This window comes from Equus asinus, chromosome 15 (genome assembly GCF_041296235.1).
Source record: "Equus asinus isolate D_3611 breed Donkey chromosome 15, EquAss-T2T_v2, whole genome shotgun sequence".
Taxonomy (NCBI): Eukaryota; Metazoa; Chordata; class Mammalia; order Perissodactyla; family Equidae; genus Equus; species Equus asinus.
The window spans coordinates 2063143-2085613 of NC_091804.1; positions in this window are offsets into that span (position 1 = coordinate 2063143).

The following is a 22471-nucleotide window of genomic DNA, read 5'->3' on the forward strand; positions in this document are numbered from 1 at the left end:
ATTCAAAAATGAGAAGGTTAAATGTGTGTACCAAGGTTCCTGGTCCTTGAGGATCGTGCTGGCCATCATGCAGGAGAAATGCTCTGTGTGGCCCCTGTACCCTCGTGACTCCCAGCACTGGCTCCTCCACATTCTGCCTCAAACCACCCTTCACACTGCTGCCAAAGCAGTTCCTGTTTGAAAATGTGAATCTTACCACACCCCACCTCTACTCAGAATCGTTCACATCCTTCAATTGCCTTCAAGACAGTTGAGAATCTTAACGCTCAGGGGGCTGCATCTCTCCACTCCCAAATCTCAGGGCTCCTGCCAGATGGGACACAGCTTTATGAACACACTGGACTCCCTCACACTCTCTCTGCCTCTTCTCCACCTGACTAACTGCTCATCTGTCACTCGAGGGCAGTGTTCTCAACCTTGGCGCTATGGACATGTTGGGCCAGATAATTCTTTGTCATGGGGCTGTCATCTGCATTGTAGGATGTAGCCTTGACCCACTAGCTGCCAATTGTACACTTTTAGTTGTAACAACCAAAACGTCTCCAGATATTTTCAAATGTCCCCTGGGGGGCAAATTACCTGAGGCTAGAACAGCTGAGCAAGGCTTAGGTGATACCTCCTTTGAAAAGCTTTCTCTACCTCTCCACCCACAGGTGGAGAGGTACCCTCGACCTAGAGTGCTGTCTGGAAATTGTGCTTCTATTTATCCACCTCCCCACAGGAACACCCCCAACAGAACATGTAGCATGCAGTAGATGCACAACTAATGCTATTGGACTGGTGGATGGTTGGATGGAAGGATAGATCGATGGATGAATGGAGGATGGAAGAGTGGGTGGGTGGATGGGTTGGTGGATGCATGAACTGTCTGACTTCCGTAATTAAAGAACATGCCCATTTATGTGTGACAGTTCCAGACTTCAGGTCTCAGAAATTCTCCCCAGGCACAAAGCAGAGGCCATTGGTCACTCAGCAGAGAGCATGAAATGAAGGATGGAGAATAAGCCCTCAGTCAACAGGGTCCTCCTCTGGGTAGAGTTGGGACCATTTCATCGAGATTCTGATTTTCCCCGACGTGGGGAAGAAAACAAAGAACTGATGCTGTGGCTACAACAGTTGAGAAGATTTGTGCTTTGAAATAATATCAACCGCTTAAGTTATATTTTACTTCAGCAAAAGCGTTATTTGTACTTGAAATATCTATCAATTTTCCCCAGTAGAGAGGACAATTTCACATAATGTGGAAGAAAGTTTGAATCCTCTACACAACGTACAGCTTTCAACTTTGACCCAGAGAACAGATGAACCCTCCCACTGCTGCCTTCTCAACACCTAGAGCAAAGCTCTTCCTTATCAGCAGTGAGCCAGGTTGTTGACTGGCTGCTGGATCCCCAGAGCTGCTTCAGGAGAACCTGAGCTGGGAGAGCAGCATTTCTCTGCAGCCACGGACAGTGACCTAACAGTGGAAGCTTCATAGAACTTCCAGGATCCTGGCCATTAAAGAGACACTATTTACACATCCCAGTCAACAAAGTACTTCCAGGAATCCTCGACATGAATCACTGCATTGCCTAATAGCTTTTAAGTTCCTGGGAGCTCAAGCTTCAAGACCAACTTCAACTTCCTTCTGATCCACTTTCATTCTCATGCCCAGCCATTTCCTCTCACCATCTATAATTTAGCTTCGACCTCTACATTTTAAAGTTTCTGGGGGGCTCAGCCCTTGGTCTTCTCTCTTCTATGGCCCTTGCTGACCTTGAGGATCCATTCTAGGCTCTTGGCTTTAAATACCATCTATTCACTGGTGACTGTAAACTTGTAACTCTCATCCTCACCTCGGCCCTCAATTCCAGGCTCATATCTCCCAAGTGCCTATTCAGTGACTCCATTGCGATATTTAATAGACGTCTCAAACTTGCCATACCCGAAACCCGTCTCCCAGATGTTACCCAGGAAGCTGCTCCATCCACCGTCCTCCCCTAGTGGCACTGAATTTAGAATTTTGCCACTCACACTTTTCCATATGAATGTCTGCACGGATAAGTTAAAGCCAATTTGTATTCCAAGTAAAGGAAAAATAAGCTATAACTGAATTCTTCCGTGGACCCACAATTCCTACTTAGAGAAGTAATAAAAACATGTGGACATGCTCTCCCATTGCTATAAGGAAAGCTTAAAGCTTAACTCCAGCCTGAGCTGATGAAAGAATCAGATTCCCCAAGAATAACAGTCACCAGTTTGGGGCGCTTCCTGTGTGATAGGCCCTGTTCTAAGTTCTTTACAAGCATTTGTTCACTCAATCCACACAGACACCTGTATTATTACTACACCCCTTTTACAAATCTGGAAACTGAGGCACAGAGAGGGTAAGAAACTTTCCCAACAGCAATATGTGGCAGAGCCGGCAATCTGGCTGCAGAACTCGTGCTCCTACTTACCCCACTTTGCTCTCTGGACCTCACTGCATCTTCACAGGCATGCCAACTCCAAGCCCTGCACCTAGTTGGGAAAGCCTCTGAGCAGGAATGGGATGCTGACAGCATACAGACCTCACCAGAGCTCAGTGAAATTGGGCAGCATTTCCTGAGCCCTAGGGCCATGAGTGCCTGATACCGCTACCTGATTCAGAGTCCTTGATCCAATAAGCTTAGGGGACATAGGGCTAAGCAAAGGGAGCCAGGGCTCCTGAGGCAGGACTTCCAGGACAATGACAATGCTAATGTGCACACAGGGAGCATGAAGGACAGGAATGGAAAATGTGGTGCTTCCCTTGGCAATTTGGAGACAGAGCCCTCTTTAGGGGGCAACTCAAGGTGAGTTTTCTATGAACCAACTTTGAGAAACCTTCCGTTAAAAGGACATGTCCCTGGCCCAAGCCAGCTTCTTAAGGAGACATGGGGACTATTCCTTTTCTTTCTTCTCCATCCCAGGACTTCGAAGAAGCAAAAGCAAGGTTACTAGGCAGAGAAAAGCTGCGGGCTTCCAGAAAGCGTTAGATCAAACTCTATTTTCAATCCCCTCCTTCAACTTTCCCCAAATTAGACAAAGTTAGTTTTCTCACCCTGTCAGGGGCCATCTTCACCCAACCTTGAGTGCAGGTTCTAGAATGGACCAGAAAGATCGTTACTGCTTCAGTCCAGTACCAAGGGTTGCAGGCTGTCTTTATTACATAGCCACAGTTGGGACTGTATTTTTTTAATTTTTCAGATGGATTATCTTCATCTTCCATTTTGCCTGATTTTAATCTGAGTCATTGATTTCACGTGTGACGTTTTTATCATCAGAAACGGAGCCTGTGTAATCATCTGCAAACAATGGAATAAGCCTCACCTGTGAATGTCTTAGAAGAACCCTTTCCATCCCTCTCTGCATACGAGAAAGCAGACTCAAGGCGACACTGTTTCTGTCCCACCTTCTTCTTCTGCCTCACAAGCAAACTTCACCCAGAGGAAGCTTCACACATACTTCGCAGAGTTATTTCACGGCTGCAGGCAGTCAACGGGTTCCCCTCCCCCCGTGGGAAAAGTCTTTCTCTGCCAACTCCAACTGTTTCAAATTCCTATAACAGTGATTTTTATCTCATAATCATCTATAAATTTGAAAATGCAAATATCTCTGGGAAAGCCATCACTTGTAACAAATTTGTCTTTCCCAGGAGTGCCTTTTGATAAGGGAATAAAGACTGGATCCTGAAGGGAACTGGGTCGTGACCTAAACTGGACGTATGGTGATCTAAGCAGGGCGAGCACAGCATGCCTAAAGCGGATGCATCGCTGCCTAGTGCTCCTAGTGAGAATTGCCCCCCATTACTTTGAAAAGATTGCTGTGTTCATGCCCAAAGCTGCTTTCCGTCATCTCCTGCCTGTGCTTGTCATTTTCTAAGATGTTGGGAGTAGACTAGGCAAACTCTACCTGAGGGTATTGGTCTGTAACGATTGGTTAGTTTCCTTCAAGTAGTATGCTAAAAAGAAATACAGGAATAAACTCTTTATAAGGAAGGAGGGAAGCAATGGAGGAGGGTGGGACGGAGAAGGCAGGGAGGGAAAGAGATGGAGAACAGAGGGAGGGCGGGGGAAGGCAAATCCTCCCAACCAAGCCTTTCGCACTTTGTAGCAGGCTCTCCTGGGACTGCTGCAGCCTCGTTCTCATCAAACAGAGGAGCAGATGTTGTGCTAGAAAGCCCCATGGCCCAACCCCTCCCCCCCTCCACTGACCTTGGCACCAGGAGAGATAATATGCTGTGAGGTTAATTTTATGTGTCAACTTAACTAGGCCACAGGGTGCCCAGACATTTGATCAAACATTATTCTGAGTGTATCTGGGAGGTTGTTTATGGATAAGATTAACATTTAAATTGTTAGACTGAGTCAAGCAGATTGCCAATGTGGGTGGGCCTCACCCAATCAGATGAAGACATGGATAGAAAAAAAGTCTGACCCTCCCACAGGTAAGGAGAAACTCCTCCTGCTTGACTACATTAAAGCGAGGATACAGGTCTTTTCCTGCTTTCAGACTCAGACTGAAACATCAGCTCTTTTTGGAGCTTGAGCCTGTCAGCTTTCAGACGGGAACCTACATCATCAGCTCTCTAGCTTGCAAACTACGGACCTAGAGACTGGTCAGCCTCCACAATCACGTGACCCAATTCCTTAAAGTTAATTAATTAATATTACGTACATTTTATGTGTATCTATAATCTCCTGTTGTTTCTGTTTCTCTGGAGAATCTTGGCTAACACAGCCACCTTCTTTGCCAGGACTGTTATGACTCACTGGACATCAGAAAAGCACGACTCGCGAGAATGATCTGAGGGGCGTCTAAGGAAAGCCGTCAGGGGTTTTAAAGGACAGAGCTTGTGAACTGTTTACAGACAACTGGATGCAAATGTGTTTATACTTCAAACAAAGTGTCTGTCTAACGTTCTCTCTTGACCAGCTGGTCCTCTGACGTGAAGATTTTCATTCCACGAAGCTCCCATTTCTCACGAAAGTCCCACGGCACAGAATCTGTATCTTGCTTTTTAACCGGACCAAGAATCCAAGGGCCTGAGGATATAATTCAAGGTGTTTGTACAGTTCTTTAGAGGCTACCACCCCCCCCCCCCAGGAGCCCAGTAAAAGCAAAAATAAATTGGAATCAGAGCATCTTGTTGTGCCATTAAGTAAAGCAGTTCTCGGAATCATGGGGACATGTCAAAGGATATAGGGGCAGCTTAAAGGCACTCCCAAGGAGCAAATCTGGGACCATTTGAGCAATCAAAGTGAGTTATAACAGTCAGGAACTATAATACATTGAAAAAAGTAAGCATCCAGAAAACCCACGCGGTTAGAAACGAATGCGTAAACACACAAACAGACACAGAGCGAGCTTCGTCTTACAGGAATGGGAACAAATAAATGTAGAAATAGTAAGGTTAGAACATCATCAAGGGATACTAAAATTTATCAAGTTAAAGCTTGATGAGGAGCTATTTACATAGTCTCAAAATATCTCCCAGCTAATTATTTACTAATTACAAATATGAAAATGGTAACGTTTCATTGGAGAAACATGGCGGTCAATATCTTAACTAGTGGACAAAGCTTCACATCCCAATGTGAGGACAGACCATCATTGTGCATCTCCTGATGAATCGCTCTGAGAATGCAACATCATCTCTGTGCCATTTCTGCCAAATACGCATGATTTGAATCTAATCGTGAAGCTAAAAACAACATGTCAAGGGCATTCTACAAATATAACTGGCTTTACTCTTAACAAATATCAAGGTCAAGAAGCCCAAAGAAAGTCTGTGAAACTGATTCAGTTTGAGAGACTAATGAGATACATCAGTTAAGTGGAATGTGTACACAAAAGAAATGGTTAAAAGGAAACTTTTGAGACAATTGATACAATTTGAATATGGTTTAGATAATGGTATTATATCAATATTAAATCACTTGGTTTTGATAACTGTGCTGTGGTTATGTAATACAATATCGTTTTTCTTAGGAAATACGCACTGAGTTATTTAAAGATGAAGGGGAGCAATGTCTCAAATTTACTCTGAAATGGATAGATAGGTTACAAATGGGACAAATTATAAATAATAGGTGAGTCAGCATAAAAATATATGGGGATTCCTTGTACTATTCTTGCAACTTTTCTGTAAGCTTAAAATTATAACCAAAAAAATGCTAGAACTATACATGGCCATACACCTTTACCATCCCATAGACCTCAAGAGTAAATCCCATAAGAGGGTGAATCTGAAAACCTGAAAGCAATCTATTTATTTGCTAGCCTTTGAGAATACAGTTGTAAACCAATAACGTCCGGCCTCATGGAAATCAGGAGGCTGGCCCTCCAGGCACTCCACCAGCTGCTCCCAGGGCTCCTGTTGCCTCCAGGTGCTCTCAGCACTCTTCCTTCTAAGCAGATGCTCTCAGCACTGCAGCTCCCATCAGCCCGGCACAGCACTTGACTCTCAATCACTCCTCATTGGAGAAGGCTCTCCCTGGTGGTCCTCCCCTGATGGTCGTGTCAAGACATGGTGATCACAGCATGGACTCCTACCCCTGCAGGTAGTACTGAGGGAGTCACCATCTTCTCAGGCAGCGCTCAGCCTCTTCCACAGCTGGATTGCTTCAGCACCCCAGAATGTAGATCCAGGCCCTGATTACACCTTCTAGAGTCAGTTTTAGGGCAGCATAAGGTTAACTTGTATAGCAGTTATCCACTGCTGTGAAACAAGTTACCCTAAAACATGGTGACTTAACCATCATGATGGCAAAGTTCTATAGGTCGGGAATCCAGGAGCATCTTCTCTGGGTGGTTCTGGCTCAGGGTCTCTCACAAAGCTGTAATCAAGTGTCATTCAGGGCTGCAGTCACCTGAGGTTTGATTGGGGCTGGAGGGTCTGCTCCTAAGTGCTCTCACATGACTGTTGGCAGGAGGCCTCAGTCCCCCACCAAGTGGGCCTCTCCATGGGGCAGCTCACAACATAGCAGCTGGCTTCCCCAGAGAGAGTGATTTGAGAGAGAGTTACCAAAATGGAAGCCAGGGAGTCTCTTAGAACCTAACGTCAGAAGGGATATGCCACCACTTCTCCCATCCCAACCCTGGGACAGTGTGGGAGGAAACAACTCAAGGATGTAAATACTAAGAAGCATAGGTCACCAGGGGCCATCTTGGAGGCTGGATACTACAATCTGACCTCACATCCCTCAGACTCGCAAAATAACCCAGCCTGTCCAGGACCCCCGTGACAAATGGAAATGGCAAACAATAGGATATATTGGAGCATATGAGGAAGCCATTTGGCATAAACCTAATCCGGCCTGACTTTGTTTTTTGCAAAAGGGCCTGACCGTGCCCTTGAGCATGCATTGTATATCTGCTTTAAAACATTTACTATGGCCAGAACAAAGGTCCTTGAGATAAAAGTGCAACTTCCCCCCACATTGGCATTTCCTTAGGGATAAGCTTCTTTCCTTAGGCTAGGAACTGATTGCCATGCTCACCTTTGACCACCCAGCTCACCTGTGACCACTCAGCTCCAGACAGCAGACCTGCCACCCTGCTGTGTTCACCGAGACAGCAGACCTACTTTCTGTTTCATCAATCGCTGTGCCGACAGAGCAGTCTCGCGACTATTGTAAAAGGGACATTTCAATCATATGTGAAACATCCTGTTTGGGAGTATATAACCACTCTGTGCACCCCACTTCTTTGGTGCCCTTTCTTCCTTCAGGAAGAAAGTCCCCGGGCCATGGTCCTCAGATTTAAGCTCAGAATAAACTCACCCAAATTTTCATTTATAGATTGGTTATGGATTATTTTCGTCGACAGTTCTTGGCATAGTTGTGGCAGGATTTCAGAGAAACCCACCAGAGACCACCTGGAATCTACACTGAACCACCATTTGGTACCAATCAGTGCCCACTGAGCCCCCCGAATCACTGCATTCTTCAGGTGACCCTGGTGAGCTCTCCTGAAACCCGGACCTCCTTACTTTAAGTTGACGGTCCAAGAGTTTATATGAGCTGGTTAAGATCTTAAGACTAGGTGTCTTAAGGGGTACCGGTACATACCCTAGGTAAGAGGAACCTAGGAGGAATTTGCTAGGCCAGAGGAGCCTAGAGGGAAGTTCCTAGGCCAGAGGAGCCTAGAGGAACTTGGGAGTGAATGGAGAAGGCTGATGTTTTTAACTTGGCTTTAAATTGGAAAGAATTGTGTTTATAAAGTCTGAACAAACTGCTTGATAGAGAAATGAGAAACTGAACGTGTTCAGCTCCGAAGAAAAGGGACACTTGCTCCTCCTGGCCTTTACCAACAGGTGTCCTTAGGTGACTAAGGACCTCAGCGGTAGTGTCAGAGGATCAATCCTTGTGACGTGCAGCAGTCCCATAGGGAACTGCACTTTCATTCACAGTAATTAATTACAGGCTTATTTGGGGATGCATACATAAGGGCTGGTCACCCGGTGCTCCAAGCCCCATGGTGGTTTTAGATTGCCGGAGAAGCTGAGGCACGTAAGAGAGTGTTTACGACCTTTCTATAGGGAGTGACACTCACAAGCAGCACACTTTCTGATCCATTACACTGTCCTTAGAAGTTGTTCGGACTTTATAACAAAACAAAATCAAAAGAGAAGCGGGAAATCGAGCTTCTAAAACAGCCCCATCAGTTCCCGAATGGGTAGCTTCTCCTCTGGACTCTGGTTGGCTTCATGCTGTGACTGCAATCGCTTAACAAAGGGGGATCCCAAGCCAGATTGCTAAGGCCAAAAGAAAGAAAGAAAGAAAGAGGAAAAATAAAAACTGGGAAAACAAGTTTTTTCACCGTGGTCTGCTGTGAGACAGAAATCTTAGGAAAATCTTTGTTCTGTCTGTTGTTTGTGTGTGTCTATATATGTTACAAAAGTTTTTATATTTTACCTCCAGATGGTGCAATTTCTAAAGAGCTCTATTCCATTGACTTAAGCATTTACAAAAAGTTTTTCTAAATAGAACTAACCCAAATGTCTTTCAAGTTAACATGATATAGATTAACCTCTGGTTAATGAAAGTTTAAGTTGTTGGTTTGATTGAAAAGGCATGCCCTCAGGAGTTGTTAGTATTTGAATATGATGCAGGCATGCAGCCTGGGTTTACTAGTCAAGTAAGTTCATGTTGTCTGTTAGAAATTTGTCAGCAAAGTAATAGCTTTAAATGATCAGTTTTATCTAATAACTCAAGGTTTTCGTGGGTAATCTGAACATAATTGTTGGAAACAATTTAAATAGATAAAAGTGGGTACAATAACTGTTTTATGGTCTGTATACTTGGGGGAAAAAAACAGCTTCGAAATTCTTTTTGGTAACAATCTTGAGTTTTGCCAAGTTAAGTTAAATGATAAAAATCTGAGTATCTGGGTCATTTTTGGATTGGATAGAACACTGAAACATTATTGCTAAGCATATCTGAGTTATCTACTTTTGCCTTCTTATTGCATAGATGCTAAAAGTGTTTGGGTCTTTTACTGTAAAGTGAGGTGTTCCTAGAAATTATGTAAAGTGTTTAGAATGCTGATATAAAAGACAATTCATAATTGCTTAACTTTTTAGTATTTACTATGGTCTGTTAAAGGTTAAGGAGTTCTAATATATGTGATTAAAGCTACTAGAAGTTAATAAGGAAAATGTATTTATATTCAAGGAAAGTAAGGGGTAAGTTTTCAGTAAAGAAGGTATAAAAAGAATGGAAAAATTTTGTTTGATTGGTTAAAAAGGGTAAATTTGTCCTAAAGTACTAAAAAACAAATAAAGGACTTTGGACAAATTCTGAATGTAAAAAAAAGTTATAGAAGGTTTGTGAAAGAAATTCTGAAAAGAGTTTTGTACATGGTCAAGTTGGTTAAGATTAAAATGAATCTAATTAAGTAAATGGGTTTTAATATGAAAAAGTAAACTGGTACAAACATTAGAATTTGGCTTTCTCTCTTAAAAGGATAATTTTCTTAAACTATTAGTCTGGTCCTGATAAAGAGATTGTAAAAGGTTTTTCCTTCTGAGTAAGTTTACAGAAGATCTACGTTCTGTTAAGATAAAAGACAGGTCTCTCTATTAAGGTTTTTTTTGCTGTTGTCACTTTGGTTAAATATTATGAAGCATTGTTTCAGTGACCCTTGTTTTACAATGATAAGATCAGCAATCTCTTGATCTCGTTTAAGTAAGTGTTTAAAAATCTTTTGATATTTTTGACAAGCTTCTCCCTCAAACAAATATTCAAGTCCTAAATAAAGGTTTTCCTTTGACCTGGATGAAGGAAGATAATTTCTCTGGGGATTTTCAGAGGGCCCCTGAGACTTCACAGAGAAATTTGCTCTCTCTTCCTATAAGGTGGAAGATTCTAAACTAATGAGGCTTATTTGGTCTGTTAAATTACATTGGAAGCATTGTCAGATAAGCGGTGATAATCTTTCTTAGGTGGTATTATGTGGGTAAATGTTATTGATATAAGTGTTTTGAAAATTATATAGCATTCCTAAAATTCTGATCTGTCCTGGCTATCAGCCATAATTCTGATTATTATTTTAAGGTGTTGTATATCACAGAAATAATAAGTTTCTCTGTCAATCATCATTCTTAAGTCTTTTGTTGTTTACAGTCAGTTGTTTTACTCTGATGCTTTTTGCTTTGGCAAATATGTCTCATCTTCAGAGGGATTCATGGAAAGGACTCTGACACTTACTCTGGATTACAGTTTTCTGATAAACTTTCAGATCATAGAACTGAACTGGGTAAGAAATTACAGAAATCTAATGGAAAAACTGATGACCTCATAAAACTGCTAATAGAAGATTAATATCAAGAACCGGTTATACAGGACTGAATGAACTGAGGATGATTATAATTTTTATGACTTTTATTTGAAATATCGTTGATTTTTTTTTATGTTTTGTTTTGTTTTCTCTGATTCAAGAAAATCGTTTTCTCTTTTCTCTTATGCTAACTATGACTTATTATAGCAATTTGGTGAAATTATACCTTTGTGAGCAAAACTGAAACATTTATCTTTTTCTCCCTGCCTGATCCCTCCAGAGTTTGGAAACCTAGTAAGTGAATGAGTATGGTTATTTCGTGGCAATATAGTTATTTGCATAAGTTCAATAAGAATCTGTTCTCCTTATAACAGGACACATTCATTATCTTACCAAAGCTTTGACTGGAATGTCATATTTGAGAGAAACAAACGGACTCAGATATGACAATGCTGCCTTTGAGGAATAAGGTTGACTTTCTGGAAATAAAGCCGCTTGGAAATATGGCCCTGGTACCTTGCTTTACAGAGAGAGAGTCCAGCAATCTTACCTGGTAAGTAAGGAAGCTTGCTTATCTGGCAGGTGCAATGAACCTCGAAATATTTTGGGGAATCTCAAGAAAGGAGAGAAATTCACCCAAATCTAAGGTATTGCAGGCAAGGCCTGATGGCACAAATCCTTGGCGTGGCTTTCCCAGCCTCGAGAGGTCTTTAAAGTTCAATTTGAGATTCCTCATTAAAAATTCCAGCAAAGCATATTTAACAGCCTGTATGATCAATTGCTATTCGTGCTGCACTTATGTAAATAATTGGGCCAAGTTTCTTGAAACTAAACTTATTTTGCAAACCAATTAGTCTTAATTTGGCTATCTTTGGCCAAAATGAGGGTGATTTTAGAGAGAAGAATTATGTTTCAGTGAAAAACTATAACACACATTTGTGGGTATCAGATCCTACTTCTGTTAATTGTCTTTGAAGCTTTTTCTACCTGTGAATTGGACTGGATCCTGAATTCTTCTACTGAATGATCTGGTTACAAACCTCCAAACTAATGTTTTCAATTTTTTTTACCTCATTTTCATTTGGAATCATTGAGAATTGAACCTGCTCTTTTTCCTGAAGCCTTGCAAACTGAAGCTGAATAACTTGATGGAAACTTGAGAGATTCCTGTCTGTTGCTGTGTAAGCTGGAAGCCGCTCAAAATATACCTGAATGCCCGATGACATCATCAGAGACCTTTCAAGCTGCAGAAAGATGCTTTGACTCTGACAGCTAGAAGTCTTCTTGACTGCCTGCCCCCTGAACTCAGGAACTAGTTTATAATTTGCTCCAACCATTAACCTTGCTACCTTGCTTCCAACATCGCAAGGGGAGAAGACCACAACTGCATTCTATTGTTTAATTTGGTTTACAAATGCGTCTTATTTAAATGATAAACAAGGATGGTTATCAAGCTGGATATGCTGTCCAGCCTCAAGAATGCCTGCTACTTTCTAACTCTGCTAACCCAGTAAATGATTTCCTTCTACAGGCTTAAGAAATCACCAAGGAAGAAGAAATATATATATATAGGTTACAGCAAAAGAGAAAAACAATACTTTTGGAAACATTCTCCCAGTGGCTCATATGGCCTCTACTACTTGTGCTATATGCCCAAAGTATAATCCAGAGAAGCCACTTCATGAGTCACAAGGCCACTTTCCCCTTCCTAAGGTATCCTTTGAGGTATGACAATTGGACTTTGTCCAAATGCCACCATCTCAAGGATAAATATGTCTTGTAATGATCTGTATGTTCTCACATTGTTTTGAGGCCTTTCCTTGCAGAAGAGCGATGGCTTTAGGTAAATTGTTATTGAAAAGGATAAATTCCTGTTTGAGGAATTCCTCCAGAGTTACACAGTGACTGGGGGAACTCAAATCTATTTGTAATATTGGGCAAATATTGCAGCATTTCCACTGCGCTTACCATCCTCAATCCTCAGGCTTGGTAGAAAGAACTAACGACACAACCAAAACTTAATTGGCAAGCCTTCAGAAGCATTTAATCTCTCACAGCCAAAAGCTCTTGTGCTCGTGCTCCTTCATCTTAGATCTGTACTTTTTGTAAACATCGGCTGTCTCCTTTTGAAATAATGATAGAACAGCCTATGCAATTAGATGAGGAAATATATGAACCAGCTTTGCTTAAGGGATATATTACATTGTTGTCACGGTCTTATTGATGTGCTTAAAAGAAATGAAAGATTGGTAGCTGATTCTTTCACAGAGAATTCCCAGAACTTAACGATCGTGGACTGTAACCTGAAGAATTTATTTATTGAAAGGGACATCAAATAAGACTCTTTGCAGCCCTGTTGGAAAGGACTGTACAAGGAGGAGAAGACGACGGCATCTGTTGTAGACAGCTGTCCCAAGACTCCGGACCAGGCCTGTATTCCCTGACCTTATCTCCTCATTTAAACCTTTGTAATGCTTAAACTGTATACCTATTTTATAATTTATTTGGAATGCTATCACACTTAAAAAAAAGTGATTAATTTGGAACAGACTGGTCTTGAAGGCCAGGCATTTATCGAGTTACTTCTGACGGAACTCAGTGGTTATGTGGAACAAATCTTTGGCCTTGGCTACTGCCTGGATGGCTAAAACACTGCACCCTGAGTTTCCTTTAAAAGCAGGGAAGGAGTCAGGCTGAGTTAAAACCTGTTGTCAATTTCCCTCTCTTTAAGGCCGGATGGGCTTGTTCAGTGTTCCACTGGTATGGCTATATTTGCAGCTATATGTGCTTCTTCTTTGGGGCTAAAAGATGTCATTATTACATATGAAAGCTCTGACTAAATTTACTCAAGAAGCCCTTAATGATAGTCAAGCAGGAATAATCTTATTTAAATACTGAAATGTCTTTAATGAGAAGGGCTGTCCTTCAAAACAGAATGGCTTTAGATATTCTTACTGCATCCCAAGGTGGTACATATACAATCATTCAGACTGGATGCTGTGCTTTTATATGCGATGAATCTTCCAATGTGTCATCTCTGCTAAAGCACATGAAGAAGCAGGTGGATGCCTTATGTGAATCCTGCACCCACTTTGACTTGTTTGGTTGGCTCCCCTTCAGTATCTGTTCCCTTTTTCAATCTGGTTTGGAATTCCTATTTCTATTACTTATTGGAATTCTAATACTAGTCATAATATTCAAACTAATTGTTGTTTTCTTTAAGCAGTTCTGTAAGAGTAGCATACAAACTAGAGTAATGATTGCTTGAGGGCTTAAAATGGTTGATCTGTCTTATAACCCTGGACAAATTTCCTTTTCTGATAGGGACTATGACTAAGAATTCATTTCAGACCAATCCTTTCAAAAATGCTGAGTTATTATTGTTACTGTACTTGTTCTATAATCATATACAATGTAAATGTGAAGTGTCATAGAAAAGCACATATACAATGTTTGTGCAACAATCTAAAATTAATTGGAAATTACATGACATATGAAATGCTTCCTCTGTTAATATATATAACTCTATGCTTGTCCACTATTTCCCCCCAACGTGGAGGACTAGGCAAATAAATGAGATAAAAGCCTAGCACCAAGGGACATGATGGACCCAGGGCAGGCAGCAACCACCCTGACACCGAGGGACAATATTTTGATCATCAATGCTTTCTATCAAAAGATTAGAGATCAAAAGGGGGGAAATGACAAATTGAAATGGCAAGCAATAGGATATATTGGAGTATATGAGGAAGCCATTTGGCATAAACCTAATCTGGCCTGACTTTATTTTTTCCAAAAGGGCCTGACTGTGGCTGTTGAGCACGCATTGTGTATCCTCTTTAAAACATTTACTATGGCCAGAACAAAGGCCCTTGAGATAAAGGTGCAACTTCCCCCGACATTGGTCTTTCCTTATGGATAATCATCTTTCCTTAGGCTAGGAACTGATTGCTGCACTCACCTTCGACCACCCAGCTCACCTGTGACCACTCAACTCAAAACAGCAGACCTACCTGCTCTTTCCATCAATCGCTGTGCCAACAGAGCAGTCTTGCGACTATTGTAAAAGGGACATTTCAATCCTATGTGAAACATCCTCTCTGGGGGTATATAACCACTCTGTGCACCCCACTTCTTTGGTGCCCTTTCTTCCTTCGGGAAGAAAGGCCCTGGGCCATGGTCCTCAGATTTCAGCTCAGAATAAACTCACCCAAATTTTCATTTATAGATTGGTTATGGATTATTTTCGTCGACACCCGTAAGACCGATCCCATCCCATCAGCTCAAGTCCACCATCTTGTCACTTAAATCAGGCCCAGGTGCAGACGAGGCTCCTCCAGTACAGATTCTCTTAACCTGTAAACTGAAGACATGAATTATCTGCCCCCACAGGCCCCAAAGACAATGGGGAACAGGAGTAGGGTGAGCACCATCAGTACTCCTATCCAAAAAAGAGGGAACTAGGAGGCACACAGGAGCCAGTGGTCATAGCAGTTCTCATATCCAGCTGGGAGAAGGCTGGAAGCTCATTGATTAGGACGCATTCCTTATCCCGCCCACGTGTTGTTCTCCACGGCTCCTGGCTCTGCCCCTTGGGTCCTGGTTCCAATCTCTGAGTCCTTCTTCATTTCCCGTGAATGGTAGCATGCATTTGCAGCTGAGTTTTCCCAGCTGACTTCCTTCTAGTAGAATCTGGCGGCGGCAAACAGCCTATTTTATTTTGTAGCATCTCTGTCCCTTTCAGGTCAAGCTGGCAGTGTGTCACCTAAGATCATTCTTTTAAATTTTATAAATAGTATAGGGTCCATTCCATTAGACAAAACCACCCCTAAAAATCTGTTTGGAATAAGCCCTTCTTGATTTTAGGCTTCTGCTGGGAGGCAATATCCTTAAACTTCTTAGAGGCCGTTTTGTTTGATTGAGGGGCTCTGTGAGTGAGTCACACAATGAAATAATTACAGGGCCTTTTGTCTGACTGAATAGTATTCTGGGGAACCAACTTCAGTCTTCCTGAGGTTTTAATAAAGAATTTTACAGTCGCAGCCTTGGCCTCATCTTAGATCACGCTTTCCTGGAAGTGTCCTGGATTAGATCTTTGCTTAGAAGACATGTGTTAATTTTAACATCATTTGCCATCTGAGGAGGCTACAAATCTTCAAAGCAGCAAACCTTGGCTTATTTTTGTTCTGAAAGCTTTTATCTTTCCTCTTGCATGTTATTAAAAGCAACAAGAAAAAACCAGATGACACTTTCAACACTCTGACTGGAAATCCCCTTACTAAATGGAGAATTATCTCCAGACATTCCACATAACAGGATAATTAGCATGATTTACTGCAACCAGAGTAAGCCAGCACTCCTCAATTCCCATTTCTCAGATGGACAAACCAAGGCTGAATGAAGTAAATAATTCTGCCTGAGCACACAGGCAGAAATCTGGTCATTGTAATTATAAGGTTCCTACTCTTCTGCTATGTCATGGCTGCCTAACTAGGAGAGAATATAGATCGTGCCATCTGAACCCAAAGAGTATAGAATCCAAAGGATCCCAATGGATGAACTGGAGGACATTTAAAGCAAAAGATTTCATGACTGTCATGAAGGCCATTTCTAGAGCCATCCTTGGAGTCCGGGGACTGGGGTGCCTATCACAGGGAGGACTTGGCCATTCTGATGCCACCATAACCTCCTGCTGCTCCCCTGTGATTTAGGTCCACTTCCAACCCTTTATATTCCAGGTAGCAGTCTGATAGCCACAGTCCCACCCTCAGCAAGTTCTTGCACCTCTGGACTGAGCTACACAACAAGACATAATGGATGTCTTAAGATCTCACGTGCCCTTGTTCTATTGTCCCATTGCATCTTCAGTTTCTCAAGAGTGGTACGTGTCTATTGTACCTGGTGTCTCTTGAACTAATGTAGCTAAAACAGGGCCTAGCGCACTTGATAAAAGCCCAGCTGCCTTTGGGTGATGGCACATAGCATGGACTCAACACCATCCCCAAAGTGAAGCATGCAGGTTAACACGCTTGGGAGCAGACAATGCCCCATTTCCTCCCCGTTACACAAAGCGCACGTTTCCTGACCAAGAGTTCTGAGCTCTCACTAGTATGAAAGGTGACCTCTTTGGTCAAAATTGGAGCAGACCAAGGTTGAAGTAGCAGGAATACGTGTGAGAATTAGACTAAATAACAGACACTCCTGGCTTTCCTCCAGCATCACACAGCTTCGGACAGCTGTCAGCTCTCACTACGTTTCATCCTCCTACCTGGACCACTTTATTTAGTGCCCTAAAGATTCTCTGGACAGGACAGGTGTCCTGAAGAAAAAACAAGGCAAGTAAAGGAAGAAAACAAAAAGATCATGGCTCAAAATGAAACCATCCATCCTCTTTCTAAGTTACTGACTGAAGGACACGTCAGAAGGAAGACATATGAGGGCAGAAGACCCTCTGGCCCTCAGATTTGAGCCCTTGCGTGGAGGATCAGGCCGGAACATCACTGGATGGGCAAGGCCATGACCACAGCCCATCTGCAGGTTTCACATGTCATTCGATAAGAACTATTCCCTGTGGAGCATGAAGATAGACTGCCTTGGGAATGTGCTTACATCAGTGAGCCAAATAGTGGAGGCGGAGACCTCAGTGGGCCCTCTGCCACTGTCTCCTAGGAGAAAGAGGATCTAGAGCTTCTGAAGCCATGAGACCTTGGGGAGAAACACTCCACTCTTAGAAGCTTTTCAAGTGCAACCTCAAGCTTACAGTAAACCTCTGGAGGGGAGAATGAGCTTTCTAACTAACACATGGGTATTCCAACAAATTCTATCCAAAGAGAAGTGAGGGGTAAACTTAGGGAGTTGAGCATTAATTACTTACCATGAGCAGAATCATGCATTGAACAGAATGTTAAAATGTAATAAAGCACAAATAGGAAACACCAAGAACATTTTAGAATCTAGGATCTTTCTTTCTCTTTTTTCTTGCTTTTGATCTCAACACACATGTAATGTGTACACAAATACAGCACTGAATATTTTTTGAAATGTAAATCTGGAAGTAAACCTATTGTAATCTAACCCTTTTTTCTCTGACTAGATACTTCTGAAACCATAAACAAAATAAATAATCTGATGGATCTCAATTGTCTCCATTATAAAATGAATAGGTTAATCTAGATAATATTTTACATTAAAGATGTCTTATTTATCTATTTAGTAAACATATAGTAGGTACCTCTTCAGTGCAAGCCTTGCTTTAGGTAATAAGGGTAAAACAGTAAACAAAATAAACGTAGTCTTTATGGAACTTAGAATCTGGTGAAATAAATATTAAAATATAATCAATCAGTCCACCAATAAGATATAACAATCCTAAATATGTATGCACCAAATAACAGACCTTCAAAATACAAGAAACAAAACAGCTGATAGGGCTGAAAGGAGAAATACACAAACCTACAATTACAATTGAAGACTTTAACAATCCCCTTTAACAACTGATAGAAATAGTAGACAGAAAATCAGCAAAGATATAAAAGACCCAAACAGCATCATCAACCAACAGGAGCTAATTAGCCTGTTTAGAACGTATGAAACAACTTAAGAACACACAGTTTTTCAAGTGCCTATGGAATATTCACTAAGATAGAGCATACAATGGGTCAAAAACCAACCTTAACAAATTTGAGAGAATTAAAGTTATTCATTAAGGATGAGTGTGTATATTTTCAGGTCCTAATAGAATGAAACTAGAAATAATAGAAAGAAAACAAGAAAATCTCCAAAAAGTCAGACATTAACCAACATACTTTGTGATAATCCATGAGTCAAAGAGACAACCTTAAATTAAATTTAAAAATACATGCAACTGAATAAAATAAAAATGCAACATATCAAAATATGTACAATGTAGTTAAATCAGTGTTGAGATGAAAGCTTATAGTGCTAAATGTTTATATTAGAAAAAATTAATATCTTAAATTAATAAGTTCTTACCTCAAGAAACTCGTAAAGTAAGAGCAGAACGAGCCCAAAGAAGGAAATGCTGAAGATAGGAACAGAGATCGATACAACCGCAAACAAGAAGTCAATAGAGAAATCGATGAAACAAAAAGCTGACTCTTCAAAAAGTATCAATAAAATTGGTAAATCTCCAGCAAGACTGACAAAAATAAAAATACACACATCACCAATATCAGGAACGAAATGATAGAGACCACTACAGACCTCCATCCATTAAAAGGATAATAACAGAATTCTATGAATGACTTCATGCTCATAAATTTGACAACTTAGATGAAATGAACCAATTCCTCAAAAATCACAAACCCTCGAAATTTAACCAGCATGAAACAGAAAACCTAACTAGTCCTACACCATTAAAGAAATTGAATTCATAATTTAAAATCCCCTTTAAAATATCCTCAGGTCCAGACTGGTTCACTGAGAATTATACCAAACATTTAAAGAAGAATTAACATTAATTTTACACAATCTTTTCCAGAAAATAGAAGAGTATTAAACAATTTTCTACTTATTTAATGAGGCCAAAATCAGACGACAGCACAAGAAAGGAAAACCACAGACCACTACCTTTGTGAACTTAGACACAAAATCCCTCCACAAAGCATTAACAAATTGGACCAAACAATGTAGAAAGATGTATGCATGATGAACAAGAGGAATTTATCCCTGGGATGCAAGGTGATCCAACATTTTAAAGTCAATGAGTGTAATCCATGATATCAACAGGCTAACAAATAAAAATCATGCAATATCAATTGATGCAGAAAAATCATTTGACAACATCTACACTGCCTCATGAGAAAATCTCTCAGCCAACCAGAAGTAGAGAGGAACTTCCTTAACCAGATTAAAAGCATCTGTTAACAATTTACAGCTAACCTCAGGCGGAAAGCGCAAGACTGAATCTTTTTCTCTAAGCTGGGGCCACGGCAAAATATCTGTTCTCCCCCTTCTTACTCCTCACAGTAACAGGAGCTCTAGCTACTGCAATAAAACAAAGAAAAGAAATAAAAGGCACATGGATCTCAAAGAAATAAGTAAAACTATGCCTATTGGCAGATAATGTGATCGGCTATACAGAAAATCCCAGGGAATCTACCAAAAAAGCAAATAAGGGAAAACTAAAACTAACAAGTCAGCTCAGCAAGGTTGCAGGATACAAGATCAACATGCGAAAATCAATTGCATACTAAAAAGGACTATGTGCAAACCAGTATTAAAAACAATACAGTTTACAAACACTTCAAAGAGAATGGAATACTTCGGTATAAACTTAACATATCCAGGATCTGTGTTCTGAAAATTACAAAATTATTTTGAAAGAAATTAATAATAACAAGACCTACGTAAATAGAGAAATATGCCATACTAATGGATTGAAAGACTTGACACAGTAAAGATGTCAATTCTCACCAAGTTAATCTATAGCTTTAACGTAGTTCCTATCAAAATCCTAGCAAGTTTTTTTAACAGCCTTATTGATATATAATTCAATTACCACACAATTTGCCCATTCAAAGTGCTCAGCTTAATGGTTTGTAGTATATGCAACCAGCACAGCAATCTAATTTTAGGACGTTTTCCATCACTCCTAAAACAAACCTGGAACCCATTAGCAATTACTCTCCATTCCCCCTTCTCCACTCCCCAGCCCCAGGTAACCACTAATCTACTTTCAATCTCTCTGAATTTGCCTATTCTGGACATTTCATAGGTATGGAATTAAACAATATGTCCTCTTCTACGACTGGCTTATGTTAACGGGGAAAAATGTTTTGGTTTATCCAAGTTGTAACATATATCAGAACTTCATTCTTTTCTTTTTACTGCTGAAAAATATTGCATTATATGGAAACAATACATTTTTTTATGCATTCATCAGTTGATGGACATTTGGGTTGTTTCCAATTTTTGTCTATTATGAATAAAGCTGTCATGAACATTCTTGGACAAGTTTTTGTGGTAATATATTCTTTCATTTCTCTTGGGTATATGCCTAGGAGTGGAACTGCTGGATTATACGGTAACCTTATGTTTAACATTCTGAGGAACTGCCAAACTTGTTTCCAAAGCAGTTACGCTATTTTACGTTCCCACCAGCTGTGTACGAGGGTTCCAATTCCTGCACACCCTTGTCAACACTTGATATTTTCTGTATTTTTTTATTATAACTGACCTAGTTAGTATGAATGGGATACCTAGTAGCATTTCATTGTGGTTTTTATTTGCATTTCCCTAATGGCTAATGATGTTGAGCATTTTTCATGTACTTATTGGCCATTCGTATATCTTTTTGGAGAAAGAGCTATTCAGATCATTTGCGCAGTTTTAGTTGGATTATTTGTATTTTTATTATTGCACTATAAAAGTTCTTTATATATTCTGGATACAGTTTCTTTAATTCTGTGGTTGTCTTTTCACTTTCTTGTTGGTTTTGTTTGCAGCACAAAAACTTTTAAGTTGATAAAGTCCAGTTTATTTGTGTTGCCTTTTGTCGCCTGTGCTTTTTGTGTCACATTAATAAAAAACACTGCCTAACCCAAGATCACAAAGATTTACTGCTATGTTTTCTTCTAAGAGTTTCCTAGTTTTAGCTTTTACATTTAGGTCTATGATCCATTTTAAGTCAATTTTTGCACACAGTACAAGGAAGGAGGCCAGCTTTTTCTTTTGCATGTGTTTATCCAGTTGTTCTGGCAACATTTGTTGCAAACATGGTTCCTTGCCCTTTGAATTGTCTTGGCATCCTTGTCAAAACCAATTGACCATAAATGTAAGGGACTGTAATATTTCTGTACTCAATTCTCTTCTGTGGACCTACACATCTACCCTTCTGCCGGTACCATGCTGTCTTGATTCTGTAGTTTTGTAGTAAGTTCTGAAACTGGGAAGTGTTAGCCCTCCAATTTTGCTCTTCTCTTTCAAAGATTGTTTTGCTATTCTGGTTTCAGTAAGGTTTGTCGTAGACACAGACAAGCTTATTCTAAAATTTATTGGAATAGTGCAGGCCCTGGAATAACTAAGAGGATCTTGACAAAGAGTAGTAAAGTGAGAGGAATCCCTCTACCCAATACTAAGGCCTCATTTATACCTGAAATATTCAAGACAGGCATTGGCTAAGGGATAGACTCAGACACAGATCAGTGGAACACGGCAGAGAACCCAGAAGGAGACCCGCCAAAGATGCCCAACTGATTCTGACAAAGGTGCAAAAGCAGGTGAGTGGTGGAAAGAGACCCTGTGCAACAAGTGCTGCTGGAATGGACAGCCAGAGGCAAAGAAACACCTTGCCCTGAAGCTCACACCTTATACCAAAATGATGGCATGCTGTATCAAATTTCCATCTCACTTTGCATGACCTGCCTCTAGTTCTCACAGTAAATGAGAGTTTATGCTGGAATATTTTCATTGAGGGTCATGAAATGTAAACGGTTGCTTTGATCAGAGTCTTGCAGATCTATGGCTATTTGCGAGGTCCTTAGTGGCCACCTGCTGGCTTACACTCTGCTGTGGGAAGGTTTGTTTTTCTGTCGTCTTGTTCTTATTACAAATAAACTTTTCCGTAGCGGGCACGGGCTCGACAGACAAAGTGGCTGAAGTTCTTGCTCTGCAGGGTAGACAGTATTTCTTCCTTCCTGAGCGTCGGCCACAGGAGCGCTGCCCTGCT